Source organism: Platalea leucorodia, assembly GCF_965183815.1.
Source record: "Platalea leucorodia genome assembly, chromosome: 6".
Lineage (NCBI taxonomy): Eukaryota > Metazoa > Chordata > Aves > Pelecaniformes > Threskiornithidae > Platalea > Platalea leucorodia.
In genome coordinates, this window is record NC_138828.1 from 34,173,114 (window position 1) to 34,196,954 (window position 23,841).

Consider the following 23,841-nt stretch of genomic DNA (forward strand, 5'->3'; position numbering starts at 1 on the left):
TGGGGAATAGCTTTCCTGGGATGCTGGAGACAACAGGGATACTATTGTTGTCACAAACTGAAACGTACTGCATGATGTCTTTGGTGGCCTCTTTTTGGGTAGGATTTGGTGACAAGCAAATATTATACCTTTGTCATTATGACAAAGACTCACTGTTTTTCCCATTGCGCTAAAATAAACCAGTTAAGTTGGCAGAGTTGGGTTTCAGATTCCAGGGGACAGTGAGTCTCACTTGGGAGAAACTGTTTTTTATTTCACAGACTGACCGACACGGACAATATCTGTTGGGGACACATTGATTCTGTTCTGTTTTTCTGGCGTTTGCGAACTGGCCCATAAACTCTGCTTGCTTCAGAAACCAGTGACTCCAGAGCCTGTCCAATGCAGAGCTTCCTCAGTCTCATAAAGTATCAAAGCCCCAAGCTTGCCGTTATGATATGAGGAATTTTTAGCTGCAGTGTTTAAATAAAGAGAATCTGTGAGAAATCCAGGAACACCTGAATCGTTTATGGACAATTAACAGCATCAGATTAAGCAAGGGTCAAAGGGGAGAGGTAACTACGATATATAGTGATTAGAAGTGGTATTACAGGCTAAGGATAATTCGATACAGTTGAAATGCTGGTTTATACAGTTTGCACAGATGCCACAAACACAACAAATAATTTACAAAAACCTGTCAAATATGAACACCGCTGTCCTTCAGGAGAGTAACCACAAGAGTAAGGTCCTTTTGAAAGAGGACACTGGCAAATTAAGACTCTCAGACGTATTTTTTCCCAGTGTGATTCTATGCTAAAAGCCAGGAAGTAAAACTCATAACTTCTCTTCTGGGCTTAGCATAATAACTGACGAGATGACTAATGGCTGGAACGCATTTGCACTGCTCACTCCTCCCCGTGACCCTGCAGGACTAAGGCAGCTCTGACGGGAGGAGTGGATCCTTCATGGTGCTGGTGGGCTGCTGGCTGCAATCTCCAGCTTCCTCAACCTTGCACTAAATGTATTTTAAAGGGAAGGAGAAAAAGGTCTTCCCTTTTCACGATGGGTCCTTGTGAGACTGAAGACAGCATTGCTTTTGTTTGCTTTGAGACTGAGAAAGCATTTCATGAGTCTACTCAGAATTGCAGCTTAAGATGACCTAATCAGGCTCTGTGTCTGCATGGGTGGCAGAAAAAGCTATGCCCGCTGCTCTTAGAAGCCAGAAATAACCCGATAAACATTTTCACTTTCCAGTGAAGTAAGAGGGCAGAGCTGTGACCAAGTAATGAAAGAACCCTTCCTTAATTCTTGCAGACAGACATTTTATGCCCCAGTGTGTACGTCAGTTGAATTCTGAAAGATTTTTGCGGCTTTCGTAATTTGCTTCCTTGCGCCATAGTTCAGTATCAGATGTTATCTACACTCCTTGCTCCTAAAAATATTTTCCCTTTTTTTTTTCACACCTAATATACTTACAAGAGCAAATTTTGTTGAGGAACAGGGAAAAATTCTCTTAGTAAGGTTAAATAGAGAAACATAGCTTGCTAAGAGAGGGAGGCTGCTAAAAACTCATCAAGGGCTCACCAGACAACCTAAGGACATTTTTTTCTTACCTTGTAATAGCTTGCTGGTTTGCAAGTACATTCATCATCGTTCCTTTATGTCACTACACATTACCTAAAACATATGTATATGTGTATTTCCTATATTCAGAGTTAATATGAGCAAATCAAAATTTGCCCCATTAGGAATCTTTGATCTATTCCTGTATGATGTTCATACTGTGATAGAGCAGACACCCATAGACAAACAGTGTCCCATTTCTCATATTGTGCCTAATGCGGCCTTTGAACCTGCAACTTTGAGAAAGAGTGGCATGTCGTGATGTGGAAGTACAGTGAATCCACATCAGTCAGGCAAAATTACTAGTCCAAGGGGTTTTGTTGTCTGTTAAAATGCACTGACTCTCTCTGACCCAGCTTAGTGCCGTTTGCTTTTATGTGATGTCGGGGAAATTCTTCCCGGTAAATAATAAATATTTAGTGAGCCTCCCATAGATTAGATACGTCAGCTTCTAGATGCTTGAGCATTTTGAAATGGAATAGGAAAGAAGGGGCTCAGTTGTTCCCTTAATAAAATTATGTGTTTCAGAAGACCGCTTGGATCCCTGAAAATGGCAACACAGAGCCTGTAACTTTTTTGACAATTCTTCTGCTGTCTTTCAACCTTTTTACCTCTGAAAGAGTCTCCCAAATTCCGTAGATTAATGTGAGAAATCCTGCAGCTGAGTTGCTCTGTTTGTGCAAACCCCGGAGAAGCAGGGGCACCTGACTCCTGCCCGCAGCAGACATTGATGGATGTCCCCGAGCAGCGCCGGGTTCAAGTGCTGGGATTCCTGGCGCACAGACCGTGCACCGCTCTTCTCTCAGATGCCGTATCAAGAGCTAATGTGGCGACAAGGCGCGCCAATCCCTAAGGTTCAGTGTCTGGTAGTTAGACTCATTACAATTAGTCAACTTGATATATTGTTTACAATTTACACCAAACAAGCTTGGGGCTAATTATGACTTAGCTAGTTTGTCTCTTTGATGTCAAGATCCTCTGCAGGAGGCCCAGCTAGTGAACAGCAACTACGTTTAGTCTCAAACTCAGGTACAGAGAATCAACATGGCCTTCAAATTCAATTGCAGCTATGCAAAGTCCTCAGACATAAAGAATTATATTAGCACAGCTGATACACTTGCTTCGAATAGATTTATTTCGACATCCTCTTAAAACACCTGCTATCCAGGACAGGAGTGATTAAGAAAAAAAAAAAAAAACCAAAAACAAAACCAGCTGTGAATTTCAGCCAGTGCTCAGTGCATTCAGACACAGCAAGACTTCATCCACCCAAAATGCAATGAGAGAGTCCCAAATATTACTTTATTGCACTGAAATTTATGAATCGCATTTCTGATTAAAGTTGCATTATTGTGAAAGCTATAGCATAAAAGATAGATGGTTTGACCCTTTCACATAAAATTCTAGGTTTACTCTACCGTTGTGTTGCTAAAATAATATTGTATTAATGAAAGCGTGATCAGACATGCCGATGTATTTATTCTACAATTCCAAATCAGAGAAATGATTAGTAAAGTTTTTAAGGAAGAAACTAGATCTAATCAAAAGTGAAATAAGAAAGTAACGGCCTTTCCAACAGAACATAGCGCTCCTTCCCTCAATGAGAATTGTGAGTCACAAAAATGCCCTTTGCCGCGGACACCACTGTCAGATCATTGACCTTGACTCTCACTCTCACCTTTGGCACTGGGTGCATAACTCACGCTAGAACCAATTATCCCATCGGCATGTCCACAGTAGCAAGAAATGTTGCAGTAAGAAAAGCCTAGCATCGTATAAGCCCTCCTAACAACTCCTAGATCAAATTTGAACATTTTGTAGCTACAAGGGTTTTTTTTTTTACCCTTTGTTTTGGCAGCTTGGCATAAGAAAAAAGTTTCATGCTTCTTTTGACTTAGCAGCAGTAATAAAGAACCTGCAGCTACGTTTTAGCTGACAACTATGGTGGTGAATCACGAGACAAAATAGCATTCCCTTTGTTCTTGCATACTTGGATGGAGTCTGCCCTGCCTCTCGCAGAAGTCCAAATGTATGTCTATTCCCACAGTAAGGCAACACGCCAGAGTGTGAGTTTATTCACTAATTTGTGGTTTACAGTTCTAACCATACTGGGATTATAGATGGCATTTAAAACCTATAATCAGAATGGAAATTCTAATAATTAATTAATTTACTACCATATAATCCCTTAAATTAAACCCACTGTATTCTAATAGTTTATTATTTAACCCATCTTTAATTGTTTAGTTAGAATTTGCAAGTTATCTAAAATAATATATGGATCTCAGCAAAACAGTTTTTAAGACTTGATGGAAATTCTGAGTTTCTTAGTCATTCTGAAGATTGAAACACTTTTATTTTCATGCCTAACCTTACAGAGTCAGTTTTGAACAAAATCGGAAAAGATCCTGGCCTTGGCCTAAAAGATAGTCACCTCTGAGTGACAGTTGTCACTACTTGAGGGGGTGGAGGGAGGGCAGAGGGGATTCAGTGGAAAAAGTCTCATACCTCTCCCTGAAAAGTTAAGTAAAAAACAATAACAAAAACTTAGGATTTCCCAGTAAACTCTACCCTGTTCCTGAACAGCAATTTTATCAATTAGTACATAAGTATTTTAAAAAATTGAAAGACAGGTGAAAACAGGTGTTAGAAACAAAACTCTGAATAATCTGAGTTTTACAATAAATTCCCAGCCACTTTATATTATCTTACCTCTCTCTGTATTTTTCTGTAATCACAGCAAATTTTGTTTAGCTACTAAGGCAAAATGAGGTTAATGGATTGGATAAAAACTGTGGTCATGAAAACATTAAAATAAGAGTGGGTAGTCAGACAAGATGATGCCTGTAAATGCCACTTTCCTTGTCTGCCTCCAAAAAGCCCACTTGTGAGTAGCACTGATAAAGGAGAATCCCAGGTAGAGTCCCTGAAAAAATACCACACCTAAAGTGAAATCAACCCAATTTTGCAGACCTTATTTTTAAAAGCTATTTCAGCTGTGGATTTATCCCTTCAAGTGTTAAAAGAAGAGATATGCCCCAAACTTGCAATCTGAAATTGGATGCAAACTTTCCCCACCGTTTTAAATAGCCAGTCAGCTTATCCAGAGATAGGAATTAGCCACGACTTTCAGACCCATGGTTTGCATTAACCCATCCCCACTACACAGAGAAACCTGCAAATTGAAACACCAATATCTGAGAAAGTCCTAACTAGCTTTCTCATGAGACTTTAGCATAAAAAAGCAGCTTTATACTGGATCTTTTTGGGGAATAGCACACCATGCCAAAGTCTTCACAGGGACCGAACTGAAGTCCTCCTGAAACCTCACGTGCATATCTGAGAAGATAACTGGAGTCACAACAGTTATTTTCAATATTCAGAGAAATGTAATGGAAAGTTTACTAGTTACAGATGGGATTTTCTCTTTCTTTTGAAGCTGAGGGACCATTGTTTTGCAGCTATGGCTGCTGTTATCTGCTATGTTTATTCCACTTGAAAATCTCTGACCTCTGCATTCCCTGTGTCATAAAAAGAACAAAGCAGTGAAAATTGATTAATAAAAGTCTTCGAGTCTACTGGCAAAGCAGTTATGAGCATCGGGAATTTGTATGAGTTGAAGAGTATGTCCTCTGAGACTAAACACCTCTTATTTATAGTCTTTTGACCCTCAGGAACCTGCTCCTCTCTCCCTCCAGTGAGTAAATTCACCTGGCCAGCTGGTAGCAAAATTGTATTTCCATCCCTCCTGTGATAGAACGATAAAGTTAAGGGAATGTTATAATGCCTTTGTAACATGAAAACCAGTGGCGAATCTGAACCACCTGAGTTCTGTCTCTGCAGGACAATGATAAATGTCCACTTGAAGTGCAAAGATCAAGTGCTAGGAGAGCAAGGTCAGATGCTTTACATGACATCTAATGTGACTGTCATTTCTCAGGCTTGGTAGCTGATGGAAATGTGGCGACAGGATGAACCAATCACTAAGGTACCATGTCTGGCATTTAAATAGAGTGCAGTAATTCCAGCAGTGCCAAATGATTAGAGATCTAATTGCCATTGTCTAATGAATTCCTCTGTGGCGTGGCACGTACATACAAAAAAGTGTTAAGCTGAGTCTGGCAAGGTACCCTCACTAAAAATGCATTTTTAAAAGATTAGATTCTGGTTTTCTACTCCTAAATAGTCTCATGAATTAGTAAAAAGTTCTATATGGGCATATCTATAAATAATGGACGACCGTTTTGCTGTTTTATTGGGAATTACCTTTCTATACGTTCCAACATTTGGCTCTAGGGAAATATTGTTGTCTGTATTAAATGCCCCTCCAAGATCATGAGAATTATACAATTCAATTTTTTGTTTTAAAAATCATTATCAATTTCTTTTCTTTGAAGAGTGTATCACCTTATGATTGTTTCAATGTACTTGTGACAGATAGATACAAGATATAAAGCGTTGATTAAAGGAGTGGAAAATGCCATTTATTGGGAGACTGAAGACCTCCGTGTATTCCAGTTAAGGTGACTTGATCACATTCTTGGAGTACCTCTGGGTGAATAGAAATTTGGTAACAGATTGCTCTTCAGTTGATTTAACTCAAACCATTACACCATCCAATGGTGTCATATAACAAGTGTAACTTGGGTAAGCTCATCCACAAAATTAGATGTCCCTTTTTAAAATGGGATAGTTAACGAGTCACACACTTCCCAAAGACTGTCATGACCTTTCTGTTCCTGGCAATGTCTAAATACAGAGGGATTCCCCGCCCCCCCCCCCCCCAGGTATGTTCTGTTTCAAAGTAATAGGAGCAAAGTCAGGCAGTCCAACAGCTTGTCTAACACCAAGGAATCCCGCAGGCTGCAGTGCTGTGAGTCGCATCTGCTTGCGTAACCTAAACATTTCCACTTGGATTCAGATTTCAACACTCGCCTGCACCACCTCCCCTTACAAAAAAGGGCTTTTCTCCAGAATACCAATTTTGATTAGTTCCTATTCCTGAAAACTATAACATCATGCAGATAAGTAAAAGTCTCATCAGCTGAACATCTGCTGATGTGGGTTTTTATCTGCCACTGAAGTCCGCCTTCTTCATAAATGGGGAAGTCTTCTAAATGCCTCTCCACGTCACTTTCTGATCTCCTCCTAAAGGTCAGATCAAAGTGAACAAATGTAGGCAGATAAAGTTGAATGCAAAGGGGTCTGAGCTTTTTTCAGATCCTGTGATTGACAGCTAAAGCCTTGCACAGTGACAGTGTCACTTGAGAGACCCTACACTTTTTTTCCCAGGTTTTCTGCAGTCTCTGGTGTCACGGGGGGACAGCCCCCTGTGGTAATGCCAGGCTCCTCACTGTCAGGGGGCTAAGACCTGGACTAATTCATTGCGGTGCAGTTTAATTAAACTGCACCGGAGTTGTTTCCCTGGTAAAATAAGTGTGGGAAGAGAATGTGTGTCAAAAGAGACATGCCTCTTACTGTGTGTGCTTTATTGTTACACCACAGCTAATATATTGTGGGAATTCCCATGGAGTCAATGATAAACTATATTATCAAGCTCCATAAAATAGGCATTCTACTAGTGAGGGTTACTGTAGCCCACAATTCCATTAATCCTCCTAATTTATTATATTATAGCTGTATGTGAGGTCTCATAAATTTATTATACCCCTTTCATCTTGATAAAAATGCTTGTTTCTCCTCTCAAATAAAAACCTTTATTATTTGTTGTGTCTGTCTGTAAAAAATAAATGTATCAGCCACTTGCAAGAAAATATGATTATTGGCTGAGAAATGTAAACTGCACTTGACATGTCTTCTGCCATAAAATTAAAGAATTTTATTAAACCTTGCTTTCTGAGTACAAACACCAGTATATGAAGGCCCATTGAATTTTTATTTGCTTTTGTTTTAGAGCATTGCATTCTCTTTTATTTATATATATATATATATCTCTATATATATATCTATCTTCACAAGGTTTTTTAATTTAAAGCCACAAAACCTGCATCTGTCAGCTTTGCCTTTTATGAAGAAGGCAATTTTTGAGACTCAACATTACATGTCTCTTGGAAATTGATCTGGGTGGCAAATAAAATCATTCCCTCTTTTAGGGCATTTCACATGAGTAAAATATTTGATGATAGGTTACATTGCAGTAATCTATACTAAAACATTCAATGTATGCTAATACATGTGCTATGTCAGGTAAGGCTATATGATGAAAACAGCAAACTTTTCCCCTAGAACTTGCGTCCCTGAAGGGGATGCAAAGTGACCTCCATCTTTCACGGGGACTTAATGAGTGGGATAGAAAGATTGCTTCAGGCATGGTCTAAAGAAAGGAAGAAGTCCCCTATCAGGGTTCAAAGCAAAATATGAAGACAATCTTGATTTAGTGAAGTCTCACAGAGAGCAATGTCAAATTTGGTTGGGGAACACAGGAAAGGCCATGCTGAATCATCCCAAGGGCGCCTCTAGGCCAGCATCTCTGATGGTGGCCAGAAGTAGGTGCCTGGCTGAGAAAAGGACAAAGTATATGGCACTTTCCCCAGCTACTATCTCAGCCTCAGACTGCTTTCAGCTCAGATTTCTTGAGTGACATGGTTTGTCTTATTTACTAGCCCTCCATGGATCTGTCTTTCAAATATTTCTCTGTTCTCCCCTTGAACCCATGTAAACTTTTCAAATGCACAGCATCCTTTGGGAAGAAGTTCCATGCAGTTACTTCATGATGGGGTGAAAAAAACATCTCATTGCATTCATTTATACCCTGGTTCTTCCTCACATCATTGGACAGCCCTAGATTTTGTATTAGATGAAACAACACACATCACATCCCTATCTTTTCTCTCCATGCTGCTCCTTATTTTGTTCATCCCTGCTATCCTCCCACTAATTCCCCTCTGTTGCACGCTGAAGAGTCCAAGCCTGCTCAACCATTCCTTGTACAGAAGCCACTCCTTGGACACCTACATTTTAAGGACAGGATTTCCTCACCCTTCCTTTTTGGATTCTACTCCCAATTATCTAGACATATTATAAGCTTTGTTATGTGATGATCACCTACTAATCCAGCTATCCTTGTGAGCAGAGTGCAAGAAAAGTGCTTATCTGGAGCAGCCAAAAATATGTCACCTTTATCAGTGGATAATCGCTCTTCTTACTCCTTGCAACAAATAAGGCTACCAGGTTGGTCGATGTTTGTGCATTTGTTACTGCAGTGGTGTTTTTTCCCCTGTGTACTCGATGCTTTGCACAGTCTTTGTTCCAAGACATGCGCTTCTGTGGTTGAAGACTTTTGTCAATAACTTACTGAAAGAATGTTTCCATTTGTCCTCATCAGACCTTAGATTTATGTTAAAATACAAAGGAGGAACAATTAATAAGCCCACTTACTGTCTGTTAAAAGCTAAGAAACTCTGCAGAAATGGGGCCATCTGTATCACATAAGAGGTACTCAGAGCTGGAAGGCTATTCCAACAGGTCCCAGGCTTTCTGCCATAGTGGTCAAGAATAAACTGAAGCTTACTTCACCTGAAACACAGGTAGCCAGTGCTCTTAATAGTTCTTAGTTCTTAACACTGGAAATACTTACCACCCAAAGTGCAGCCCATGGAATTCATGATCCGTAAACATAATACAAGGAAAAGGTGCTAAAGTCCTACTGAATAGAAGACTTCTAATACTCAAGACACAATAGTCTACATGAATCGACCAAACATAAAGTCTCCCCTAGGCCACATTAGGACAAATGTTGAAACTAGCATGTCATGTAGATCTGTAAACTGTAGAAAGTTGCTAGTGTTAAAGATTACTTTTAAACATAAACAAAAAGGCTGAGAGAAAAAATATGAAATGTTGTGATATAGTCTTAAAAGAGGAATAGGGAGAAAGGGTAAGAAGGCTAAGAAATGCTCTAGGCAGAAACTCTAATGTGAAAGAGGATTCGGTGTTATCGCAAAAGCCACCAAATTTTCTCTATTTCAACACAGTTTTCTAAGATAGAAAAAGCCACTGTTTAGAAGGTTATCCCAAGAAAAGTGAAGGTGAAGGTGATTTGGTGTAATTAACTGCTATTCAAAAAATGAACATGAAGCAAATTATTTCACTGGGAACCTGGGAAGAAAAGAAAGTATTCCTTTCCCAACAGCCTGAAAAATAATGACTGACAGGTATTTCCTAAGCATGCCTTTGCTGAGATCCTTGGGGAAGAAAAGGATAGATTTAAAACTGCATTGAGAGTGTAGCATCACGAGCCAGGGTAATTAGTAAAAACAGAAACAATGCTAAGAGAACAGTACCTATTATCCATGCTGGCGCTTACCCGGGCTGTGTGTTTGGGGGGATAGGAGGTGAAAAAAGCTCCTATTCTCCAAAACAGTTGATATGCTTTGTCACTATGAGGAAAAACTTTCCTCCTCAAGCTGTTCAGAATAATCTGATGAGAGTTGCTTTCTATAAATCTTTATGAAAACCCTCAGCTTGGAACATGTGAGTCCAAGAGAGGACTCACTCATTTCTTTGCTGATCTGCACTACAGTGTGTGCTCAGACAACACTACTAAAACTAACAGAATGGCGGGATTTTCTTGGGAGTGACAGAGGTAAGAATCTGCTCCATATCATAAAATCTGCCTCACTCCACAATGGCCTCTTAACTGGACCAGCATGGGATACTGGACTCTTAGCTGCCATGAAGTAACATCATGTTTGATAGGGAATGAGCTCCCACTCATGTCACCTCCTGGTGTGGCCACTTTCAGGCTGTTTTGTTTCTCAAAGCTTCTGATTGCATAACAGAAGAAAGAACTTTTAGATATTAAACCAAGTACGTGCTTTGAAAACCAGGAACATGTTATTAATTCAATATTTAAACTCTTTGGCCACATTTCTGTGGCTACTTCTGAAACGAAAGTGAGACATACCTTCCACAGCTGCATTAGGCACCACAAGATAGAGAAATAGTTGCGGAAACCTGAAGTAGATTATAGGCTGGCTGTGCCATGATATCTGATACTACCTTGGCTGTGTATCAGCTCTGTTAAAATTTCAACAAAATGTAAGGCTAAGTAAGAGTGAGGTCTTAACCACAGAGCTGGTACAACCTGGGACACTGCTTCACAGAGAAACTCACTGTTTGAATGGCAACATTTCACACACTCTTCCCCCCTTGACCCTTTCCTTTCTGTCAAAAGATAGTCTTTGTTCTTCAAATAAATACATTGCTTGTGGTGATTTTATTGTTCAGCACAGCCCTATGCTAAGTTGTTTTCTCAGTTAAGGACATCCTCCTCCAATGTTAGGTCTGGATTTCCACTGGCCAGCAGATTGTTTCCTGCCTAAAGATGCCTTTTTTTTAAATGCATGAATACAAATCCTGCCTGTAATGACCAAAAAAAAAAAAAAAAATGTTGCCAATGTTGGGCAATTTCTCATTCTGGATTGCAAAAAATGCTCCTTTATCACTGAACAGCATTCAATAGCTATTCCTTAGGCTGCAATCTTAAAATTGCAGTCCTATTTTCAGTATTTCACTTAGTCATCTTTAACAGCCAGGTGATGAAAACAACTGAAGTCTTTAAACCTCTGTACAATTGGAGCAAATTTGTTCCATGCTATATTAAAACAATTCATTTTCACATAGAAAATTGATCCATCAGAATTACCAACCTATAAAAAGTGTGCTTCAAAATCAGTTTTGTGCAATACCCATTAAATACAACCACAGTCTATGACTGTCACATTAACTGTTAGCGTGGAAGGACTTTTAAGCAGTAGATATTCACCATCCAGTTGGAGGACATGTCACTGCTTTCACAGAGAATATTTACTGCTTGTCTTTTTTTCCTTTTTTTAAACTATGTGAAATTTAATTCTAGATTTTGGCTAGCCAAAATCCAGTATTTGAGACAGAGGGAATGTGGACCTGAACATGACATTTTATCCCGTTTATCCTTTTAGCATGATGCTAATAAGATTGAGTTACACTCCCTGTTATTAATGGACATTGGCTGATTTTGGTGTAATTTGCATTGGTCAAATGTTTTGGGATACCTGTATGACTACTGCCATCACTATCTAGAGTCAGAAGAACTGGTCTTCACATAAATTGTAGAAAATACTTGGCTTTTAAAGCCGAGCTGCACAGATTGGAGGAGAGTATAAATACACTCACTGACTTGTAGGACAGTTTTCTAGGGATCTAACTTAGATGTATAGACCAGAGTGAGACTAGGACCAGGTGGAGATTAAAGCTTTATCTTCTCAAGGAGAAGGAAAGAAAATTCAGTAGGATTTACTGTGCACAGCCACAAAAGCACAGTTAGTGATTTTCACGAAAGTCAGCAAGACCATTTTTCACCAGTGTTTAACTCAACTCACTGAAGCTTGTAAATTCTTTTGCCTATTCAAACAGATCATATTATTAGTTAATTAACTTGGGAAATGCATGCTTAGGAACAACATTGCCATTTGCATTTCATAAGCACCCATAACTCTATAGGCTCATAGGACCCAAACTGAAATTGGGAAAAGAGATAAATAAGATGTTCATAGAATTAATCCATTTTTATCTGTAGGATTGTTTGATATATTTGATTAAAATTAGAATTAACCTGTCATACAAGACAATTTTCCTTAAACTGTAGTGGACAAGTATGAATCCATTGCACATGCTGCATATCCTATCTTATTGACACATTGAGAAACTACAATAGCTGCACATCTTGTTCAAGAATAAAAATGCACCAACGTACAAATGAAGTTACCTCCAGCCTGGACAGCAATCCAAATCTCAAAGCTCACCTCACATACAAATGTTTGGAAGAACTGATTTGAATTGTGCCCAGAAGGTTGACACTTGAAGGCACTGTGAGAAAAGTGAACGCTAACGAAGAGGACACTTTAGGGAAACAAGCATGCCACAAGGTCCCTTGCTCTGGAAATCAAGAGGCTTCTGCCTTGAGCCTGTAACTTGGTTGAACTCAGTTGTGACATGAAGGGGTGAGAAGGGGTGATGCAGGCTAACAGTACAACTTTTACTTGCTTTCTATTCGGAGTCCAGAAATTTAGTTGGGGAAAAAAGTTCAGAGGCTTACATGACTTGGCAAGGAAATAGAGGTACAGGGCAAAGAGGTGTGCGGGCAGGGAAAGGATCCAAATGTGAATTACTCTAATAAAATTGAGAAACATTCAGTTCATACAAGGTTCTTCCATGTTTATCAGCAGCAGTCCTGAATTCACAGCGTATAGTGAGGCCTGAATTTAAATAGCCACCAATGACAGCCATTCAAAGAAGGTGTTCAATCTTAAAACAAACCAAAACAAGCCATTACAGTCTTTGTCTGGAGGAAAGTTCAGGGGGAAAAAAAAAAAAAAAAAAAAAAAAGATGAGAAAGCTGTGCATTTGCTCAAGGTTAGGAAAAAGATCTAATAGAAATACATGACACAGTTTCTCAACCTAGAGAATTTACTTCACTATCCGTGCTTCTGTGGAAACTTTGTTGGACTTTTTGGTTTCTTTTCAGTACTGCTGTAACTTGCAGGTGGTTCTGTCTTGACTAATACCTAGTGAACAGATGAAGTGAATAAAGTTTTGCCCCTGCCTTCCAAATCTGTATATTACTGTGGTGGGTTGACCTTGGACGGCTGCCAGCTGCCCACCCAGCTGCTCTCTAACTCCCCCTCCTTGACAGGACAGGGGGTGAAAATAAGATGGAAAAATTCATGGGTCGAGATAAAGACAGGGAGATTGCTTACCAGCTGCCATCATGGGCAAAACAGAGTCGACTTGGGGTAAATGAATTTAATTTACTACCAATTAAAATAGACTTGGATGGTGAGAAACAAAGATGAAATTTAAAGAACACCTTCTTTCCTCTCCGTTTTCCCTGACTCCACTTCTTCATTCCCAACTGCTCTCCGTCCCCGGCCCTCCTCCCTGAGCAGCACGGGGGGATGGATTTTGGAGATTGTGGTCAGTTGATAACAGCCCCTCTCTGCTGCTCCTTCCTCCTCATGCTTTTCCCCTGCTCCAGCTTGGGTCCTTCCCACGGGCTGCAGTCCTGCAGGATAAACCTACTCCAGCAAGGGGTCTCCATGGACAGCAGGGGAATCTCTGTTCCAGTGTCTGGAACACCTCCTCCTCCTTCTTTCACCTTGATACCTGCAGTGCTGTTTCTCACACTATTTTCCCTCACTCCTCACTGCTGGGCAGCCTTTTGCCCTTTCTTAAATACATTTTCCCAGGAGAACAGCTGTGCCCTGCAGTAGGTCCATTGCAGCCAGCTGGCACCACCTGTGTCCAGAGTCAGCCCCCAGCCTCTCCCCACAGAGGCCACCCCTGCAGCCCCCCACTGCCAGTTCCTGGGCACCTGCACCCAGTACTATTCCTCATGAAATTTTAGTGATAAGGCCATAATTTGGCGTTTTTTAAAAAACAAAATAACAAACAAACAATTAAAGAGAGCAAGGGCGAGCATATGCAAAGGGACAGAAATCCAGATGTGCATGTGGTCTCCCTCCAGCACCTCCTGCTTTTCCTGTGCTTGACTGCTTACACTTTAAATTCCTCTTAATACGTTAAAAGGGATATGTTAACACGTTTGCCATTGATAACTGACTGAGGCAAAGCAACTATGAATTATACTGCAGGTGACAATCCTGCCTCTCGGCGTTCAAGGAGACTTCTCCCAAAGACTTTTTAAACATCTCCCGGTGAACTGGAGTCTCAGTGGGAGGAGGAAGGACTCGCCACGAGCAGTGTCTGTGCTTGCCCTCAGACAGGCTTGTTTCCCATACTCGGCACAAGCACAGCCTGTCTTGCAATAACCCGGAATTTGAACACACCCCATGCAAACCAAGTCCCACTAGACATAAATTTTACTTTCACATCTCCAGCCTGCCGCCAGGGCTGGTAGGAGCCTTGTGTCTACACTGAAGATGTGCTTCCAGGGGGTGGTGACAGCTCTCAGAAGAAAGCAGCGAGTGAAAGGGGAACATGACAGGGGGCTCTGTCTGACATGGACCTTAGCAGCATGGGAGAGGTTGCAGGGACGGCGGAGGGAGTCAGTGCAGCCTGGCGGGGGACAGGACAGTCAGCATTAATTCTCACTCTCAGACAGAGCCTTCTACCAGCAGCCCGAATCAAAAAGAAAAGTTTGCTTTTAAATAATAAGGAAAGCTTCAGAGTGTTAAAGAACAAAAAACCAACAACAACAAAGTAGTCCACCATAGGTAATGTAAATTACAATAAAGCAAAATTAAAATGGGTTAAGAGTAATATACATTTCTGATCAAAACAAAGACTATTTACCTCAAACTACTCACACACAAACCAGTATTTTTTGATAACACGGTCACCTTCTGCCTTGACTGTTTATGTATTTTATTGATTTGTTTGAAACTCTTGATGGGGACTGCTAAGAATTTGGAGTAAAGCGGTGTGTTGTAGAGACCAGAAACACCGTGTGTGTGAAGTAACCAAGTGAGCCTTTTAAAATCTCAGGAGCAGTCTAAGAAATAACGTGAACATTTTCAAATATAAGTTTCCTATTTCTAGAACTAAGACATGAAAATTAAAATCAGAGATCATAGTCAGTGGATAGTTAAAAGCTGAAGCCCAGCGTTTATGCGTGGATTAATTTCAGCAGTTGTGATTGATTACCCAAGTCAGAGAGCAGTTTTGCTTCCACTATAAGCTGGCTTTATCACTTACAGAATTAATCTGTGCTTAAGTGAGAAAAATGACTGTTCGCAGGTAACAGTTTAACCACCCCAAACACACTCTGGAAAGAAAACAGGCAGTGAATGTAAAGGCAAAGGCAGCTTTCGGACAGAAGGACTTTGATTCCTTGGGTTTTGCATTACCCTGCCTGCTGTGGCAGATGCAGTGGGCTGGTGGAGCAGAGGCTACAAAAGATTTCTACCACAGACATACTTGCTGACCGAAGAGCAGCCAGCTTTATAAATCCAGCCTTGAATCGAGAAATCTGAGCACTGTTCCTTTGTTCTTATTTTGCTGGGTTTGTTTTTTGGGGAAAAATACCAATGCAGATCTAGCATTCCTGGATAAAAACTATAGTACAAAACAGTAAGTAAGGGCTGCTGATTTTCTTTGCTATGGTCTGAGACAAAGGGGAGCTGGCATTTGTTTGAAAGAATAGTATCTTTCAGAGACACCCTTGAAGAATATTATTATAAATTAGCCTCTGATGACTAGTGAAGTATGTTAAATGTAGGATCGATTCTTCTTTAAAGAGAGTTCTCGAAACATAATGGCACAAATTTCAGTAAGTTTTAAGGTCAGGGTAAATTAGAAGTATGCACTTATTCTATCACAAAGTTCAATCAGAAAAAAACAATGGTCTGTCATGGAGCAAAACCACCAGTATTTTGATTTTAACAGAAATTCTTGGAAAACTAATTGAAAAATAACTTCCAAAAGACATATCTCACTTTCCTCATATGTAAGCAAGCAGCAAACATCTCTGTTAAGTACAGTCTTAATAGGGAGACACTCTTAGCACCACTGAATAAAAAACCACATTAAAACATATTTCAGAGACATACTGGAAGCATCTATCAGCAGTAGATTGCGTTGACACATTCAGAAAGCCAAATTAAGTCCCAGCATTACCAGGCTGGTAAGATCTGTCAACAGTGCCAAGATAACGTCTTGAGTTTGTTAAGGAAAAAAGCATGTCACCTATAGCTATCATCTTTGGCCAGCACCTGGAATAAAACAAAATAGCAAGGGGGCTTCATGCAAGTCTCCTCTGCCACAATGGTTAAACACAAAAGGTGGTAGAATTTGTTGCACAACAGTCTGGAAACCCATCTGGAAAATAAGAAATTAAGAATAAGCAGCAGCTGTCAGTCATGGGCCATGCCATCAGGCCCTTTCTGAGCACGCTGTTAGGGCTGTACACGTCATGTCTAATATCCCCAAGCTTTTTGCTCAGCTAGAGTCTTTTAGGGACAGAAATTCAACTAGGACACCCAGAAAAAGTCAGGGTCCATCCTGAAAGAACAGAAAGAGAAATACTGCCTGACAATGGTCATGCTCAGAGGTTATAACACGTGAATTCACATAAACATGATGCTTCACTGGAGAGGAACTAAAACACTTACCAGCACAGATCATCTTGAGAAGGAAAGGGCTAAGAGGAAAAAGTTCTTCCAAAAAAGAGGCTTAGTCAGTCAAAAATCAATCCAGATTCACCAACCTGGCCACTTCCCAGGCATTTCCAAACACAAGCCCAAATCAAAGCACATTTTTAAAAACGTTACCAGAAAAATTACAAGAGCAGTAATTCTGAGCATTTGTGCTCCATGAACATACCCTCCGTTTGAGGAGTAGGGAAGGGGTGCTCTGGTGAAACTTGGCGCAGGTAGCTCCATGCTGACTATTGAACTTCTCCATGTAGCGTCAGCTGGGCGGACCCTGATGACAACAAGAGACCACAGTCCCTTTCGCAGGGAGCTTTGGGAAAGATCTGTCTGAATTAGTCTTGCAGGCACAGTTTGTGAAACTCTATGAGCTCTTCCAGGTTCTCTAGCACATGAATTGCAACATAACTGCAGAGCAGTTATTGTTAAAGGACAAATAATTATTTAGCAATGAGTTGAAGACAAAAGAACAAGTAATTGTTTGTTTTCTTTATAGATTGCTTAGACTATAAAATAGAACTTTAGGCAAAAAGTATCATTCGCCATTAATTTCTAGCTCAGGAGATGCAAAATATTTGTGGTACAAAGCGAATGTTGACCCCTGTTAAAGTGCAATGTTTTCTCCTGTCTGTTTAAATATATCAGAGAGGAAAGTGCTAAGGAGAAATGCCCCTAAGAAAAGCCAGCTAAACTCTGCTTGCGATGAAAAGAGCCTGGAATATAACATGGTACCAGCTCTCCAAACCAATCTTTGTGTGAGGAAGTAAATGTTAAGGCTTGAAATCGGAAACTGAAAGAGGTCACACTGCTTTTATTGAGCTTTTCCTTCTTGTCAAACCAGCGGTTTGTGTGTTGTACTCCTTACGGGTCGCTGATAGCCTATCACAAAGCCCCCTCTGTTTGGATACCGTCCCCGAAACCCCACCAGCCAGCAGAGCAGAAACACTAAGGTGGAACTACCGTCCAAAAAGCTTCCTGGCACAATAGCTGCTGCTGTCATGGTAGGACAATAATGTGGATTTTATGCTGGTATATTTTTCTCATCATATGCATGACAGAAAGTCTAATGGGCCTTGCTAGTTTCTTAGTGGCTTTTAAGGCCCTATAAAGTAGCCTACTATCAGTTTGATCTGTGTTCTCAAGATGTCTGCCTGAACATCAGAGAGCTCCAGGAGGAGCTATGTTTTCATTCCCCCAACCTGCATGGAATAGACAAGCTAATTAGCTGAGAAATTAGAGAGGGAAACTATTAGCATCACAGAAGTGAAAATGAAAGCACTATGAGAATTTATAGATGGGGAGGACCTACCCACCTACTGCCCTCTTGTCTGGAGGGGGTTTTGTTAACATACCTTTTATTGTCCAGGGGAAAGCAGTTCCTGCCAATAGTCCCGATCATCAGGGACTTGTGTAATGTTGGTGGAGAAACACTTTATCCTTCAATAGTCTACTTGCAGTTGAATCTCCGACTTTATGGAGTTTCAAAAGGAGCCTATTTCTAGAGGACAAAAAGGTTGAGCTTCAAAATTACTAATGACAGGAGCTACAGACACGGATTTGGGTAAACAAGTAGAAGGGGAGATGCTTCTCTTCTGATCGATACTTCATGTCTGGCCACTGAAGTCATACCCCTCTCCCTTCTCTCTTGGCAGGCTGGGACTGTCCTATGTCAATTCACTTGGTGCCAGCTCCTTTTGTGGGACTGGTACAACCTCATCATTACCCTGTATCCACTGTTATCCTCAATTCAGGAGAAAGTACAAAGATTTTTATTTTTGCTTTCTCTCAGTCTTGGTTATACTGGGCTGATCTATCGCAGCTGAGTCCACAGAGACAGTACTCCAAGAATAAAAGACAGATGGATTGCATAATGTTTTTGCAGCATAACTTACAAACTTCATTCTTAGAAAACAAAAAGAGATTGATTTATTCTGTTTTCAGTTTTACACAGATCCAGATTTGCTGTCTTGCTCCCACAGTCACACCTGATAACTTATTAATGAAAAGATGCAAGTCTGAATATATCTACTGCATAAACACATGCTATCCTTGGCCCAGACTCTGCCAGACTCCCTCACGGTTAGGAATACCTTCCTTTGCAACAATTTGCCACAGATTTAGCAAAGCTTTCCGTGGACTAAGCCTCATACAATTTGAACATGACTAGCAAAGTCAGAATGATGGTCTGGACAATGCTGAAGTTTCACAGAGAACAGTTAAAGCTTGTCTCTGAAATAGCTCACGCGTAACTTCAAACTTTGAAAACTCTCAGGTTCAGGTTAATTTCCTGAGATTACTTCCAAAACTGACATTCATCCCATCTGAAATGAAGGCTGCAGAAAATGTTACACTGGAGTGACATTTGTATTGCAGCAGCTTATGTTTGGACCTTACAGACTGATGGCAAAATATATCTAGAGGCACTTGCTTGCAGGACAGAGATGCTGAAGTCCTGCAGAGCAAATACAGCTACGTTGGTTTTGATGATACAAAGCAGAGAAAAATTGGAACAATGAAACTTTTGTCTTCTCTTAAAAAAATGCGAAATATATTTTAAGTTATGTAGCCACCACATGAAGAAATAGGCAAAACAAAAGCATACAATCAGGGAAAGTCGGACAGATATGTCACACATACTAATCATACATATAGAAAGTCGGCTGCAAAACACTTCATTTTTAATTCCTTCCCTGGGAGATATGAAAATATCCTTGTCTCTGCCAAACACTGCAGAAATCAAGGTTGGTGGTAAAAAGGAACAGAGAGACAGGAGCAGACCTTGTTCCCCTAAAGTCATTTCTCACCGAAGTTTTGTTCCTAGCCCTGAACACAGTTGACTTTTCGTTCTGACTGACGAGGAGATCCCCTTTCCTGTCACATCTCCTGCCACATTTCTTTCCTGAGCTACTTTCCAGGAGGCTCCAGACCCCTAGCAGAGGGAGCACTACCAGGCCTGCTCCAGACTGCCCAAACAGCACTTCTTCATGACTATTCCCACGCTGCCTTCTTGCTGCTAGAGCAGTTCTCTTTGTTCCTCTTCCCTGTCTCACTACAGATGCATTCCCATAAATAGATGATAAGGACAAAACTCATTCTCTTAAAGGAATTTAAGGGAACTACGCTCCTGAATAACTCCTTTTTCCCCCCCATCTCCTTCTCAGAAAACTTCTGTACATAGCAGCAAAATGAATGCAGCAATCAATGTTGTGTCCCTTTCCATTTAATGTTCCTTTAAATACTTCAAATATGCAAAGCTTTCTCAGTGCCAGTTCCTGGAATTCCTGTTACCTTCATGCGATCCCACAAATGCAAGCAACCACCTAGGGAGAAATATGCTCCAAAAGCCAGCTCACAGAGGGAAACATACTGCTTTGCTGCAATGATAAATTTGACTGCAGGCTACCAAGGCTACTTCTGCCTCAGGCTGAGCAGGTGTACGACTGCACTAACCCTCTCGCTGTGCATAGGACTACTCAGTTCAGTGAGGAAATTACAAGTTAATTTTGCAGCAACGTGCCCTGTACTTCCCATGCTATTATATACAAAACCCCCTTGCAGCAGCTACAACTGCTCTCCCAACAGTGTCTTGAAACAGGGGGCAGGCAGAGACACCCCCACCCATGAAAGTGGAGAGGTGTCTCAGCTTTTCCAGAGTGTCTAGGTCAGAAGAGCTGAGTATGCATCACAGCCTGGTGTGCTCAGGCCATTTTCAGGACAGAAAACACTTGTTGTATTACCTCAACATATGTAATTACAGTGGTACCCAGCTCTTTCACAGACATCTGGGAACAACCTGGCTTCTTGCACTCCCCACCCCTCTCCTATGCATCGCAGTGTAAAGACACAGGATTATGTGGCCCAATGTCCTACAATAGTCCCTTTGAAGAACATGGAAAAAAGCAGAAGTCAATAAATCTCTCTCAATACCCTCTTTAAAAGGCAGAAAGTTTTTCATCAACTATTAAGGAAATGTTTCTTCTGTTCACTAGAGTGCTATGCACTAAACATATATATATTTACATAAACATTTTGTATATTTACTGTTGGTTTTGAGACACATGATACACATGTCACTGAGGTCAATAACATTTTAATTGCTAAAGAATTTTTTTTCAAAGCCACCTGGGAATTGTTAAAACAGGATACAGGGCTTTTATTCTTGCTTGCCTTCACGAAGCGAGCTCTATTCTCTGCTGTACACACGATAGTTGCTGTGCATACAGATAGAGCCTTAACAATGCTATTCTGACATTTAAGTATTTCACCCTCTGTGCAGGACAGCCTGTTTGTATTTTTAAGCTTGGTTCTTGGGCCAAATGCAAAGAGACCACTGTGTGACTCTGAGCTTATCTTCTGTACTCCCATCTAAAAAGTTAATGCTTGGGTGTGTCAGGTATCACCTGGGGATTTAAGCAAGAAGCTTTTTGCAGTTAACCCAATCCCATGACCTGCTCTGAATTATCTTTGATTTGAAGGCAGTTTAGTTAACTACCAAACTGCCCCTTCCATTAATTGGAATCAAATTCTCCTGAAATGTGGGTGCACAGTAATTCCTATTTTGCCTCCTTAATCGCTCTATACATACTCTGTTACACCTTAGAGCGAAGGTACTGGTGAGACACGGGTGGAGAAGGTTGTTTTGTTGTGATTACCTTCTCGAATCTGGTTTTCTTTGCTGAATGTTTTTGAAGTATCAGCATCTAGTTATCGTGGCAGTTGTCTATACAGAGGTTAGTGCCTCCTCGGTAAAAGTGCTTTCTCGTCATTAAGAGAAACAGTTTATTCATCACTGGTTTCTGTTTTACCTATACTACAACGAAACTCACTTTTGTCCATCTTCCTGCATCTGGAAAAGCAGGGTAATAGGCACGAGCTCTGTCTCATCTCTCCTCATTACTGATTGCAAAGTTCATATCCAACCTGTGTTCAAAAAGTGGTGATCCTGGTCGCTAGACAGGCACTCTTCTTGTTTGCACGCTAAATAAAACCTTACACGTGCCCCTAGTCAATGGCTGCAATAGGATTTTGTATTGATGCCACAAGGGAACTGAGCAGGTAATAGAGGAAGACTGTCTTCATAGCAAATTCTACATAATGGCATAGGCAGCGGCTAAGTTATCAGCTGGATTTTAGACTCAGGCAGGGAGCTCTGGGGGATTTTTCTGAAAAGATTACTGATCCAGCATCGCTGTAAGCCAGACTCATCATCCCATCCTGGGTCACTCCACACTGTCGCTGTGTTAGCCCACAGAAGGCACAGGCAACTGCAGCTGCACCGACATGACTCCTGCAGTGCCCTACAGCATCCATGGGATCAGCTCTGCCACTACAGCCAGGATCAGCTTCTCTTGCACGTCAGATTACTCCATCGCTCTGCAGCAATGCCTCCTCAGTGCTACGAAGCTATTGCATCATGCAGAATAGGCAGCAAGGTGACGTTTTAAGAAGTTATGTTTCAGAAAAGAGGGATATTTGATGCAACATCAGTGCCGGTTACTTTCAACAGTTTACCAAGTTACAACTGTTTTATAAATCCTTAGTTATGGCAAGAATAAACAGCAACTGAAAAAGGAGCATCGACCAGAATCGTGCCTGGAGAGCTGATATGTTGCTAGAGTCTCCATCCTTCACTATACCTGGTGGTTTTCTCACTTCTATAATTAGACTATGAGAGACACATGGCACGTATCCCATCTCCTCCTTCTGCAGGCTGACTTGCCCACTTAGGGGATGGTGTATATCATAGATATTGTGTGTCTTACTTCCACAGCTGATGCAGAGACAGAGGCTTTACAACAGAATCACTTATGTTGACCTAGGGGACACATGGACATGCTTGTACACAGCAATTGTTATCATTTTGCTACCCTAATCATTCCTTGAGGTGGTGCCTTTTGCTTACTGCCCTCTAGGTTTTTAGAAGAAGCCAGATTACTGGTTATATTTAAGATATACATTAAATATAACTTTTGGTAAACGAACAACACCTCTTGAAAATCCTGCTAGGAATTGTCCCCAGGGTATTTCCTTTGGGAGAACCTAACTCAATTTTGGTGATTTAAAGGTTCTGTCTAGTTCTTTTAAATATTCCTTTGACGTTGTATTGCTCTGCTTGTAATAGATTGTTATTGCCCTATATTGAGTTTGCAGAGTGAAGGTAAATCTTTTGTGATGTGATTGTGCTACCCCAAACTCAATATTGTTCAGAGGTCCTTTATAACTCTCTGGTTTCACTGCAACCAGCGGGACAAATTTTCATTTTTACTCTTTTAGATTTTTATTCTCTGTTCTGAAACTCTAAGGGACTATATATTTACAGGCAACGTCTAGTGCACTTTTCATGAACTGAGAACTCAAATGCCATGGTGGGACCACCGTTATTCCCTTTCCCCCAACCACTGATTTACAATATGTATAGGGAGAGAGAAGGAGAGAGCGAGCACATGCGTGTCCTGGCATCCTATAATAGTGTTCCTAATACTATAGAAAACCAGAAAGCTTCTAGTTCTGATCTCAAGTATATCATGGCAGTTCTTGCTTTAGAAATATGTAACATATACATTTTCATATAATATTACCAGCCTAATTCCTTGTATTGGTACTATAGGTATGGTAACTAGCTACATACTACAAAAGACTTGTTGACATAGGTAATGAGCAAATGGCAATCAATATACTATACAATATATAGCTATGCTTTTTCTATACTGTCTCTGTACATGCAAGCGCATACATAAACACACATACAGCGGAAAATTTGCCTATTTTTACATCTGCCCAAATGGTTTTTTTGAGAACCCTTCCTAGATGGACGAGTGGAATTTTGCAAGCATGGTGTCAGGTACAAGCACAGAGTACTGACATCTACAGGTCAGGAAAACTTTCCTTTTTGATGTTATGGGCCCAAAATGTCCTGAAAGCATTTTGGACAGAAGTGCACAGGACTCCGGCACAGGTCTTGAGTTTCTTCCTAGGTTGCATGCACAGAGCCAGCGAGAGCACCCGCTGGGCTCCCCAGCTCCTGTCTCAGATTGCCAAGAACCCTCCAGGTCAGGGAGGGTAGCCC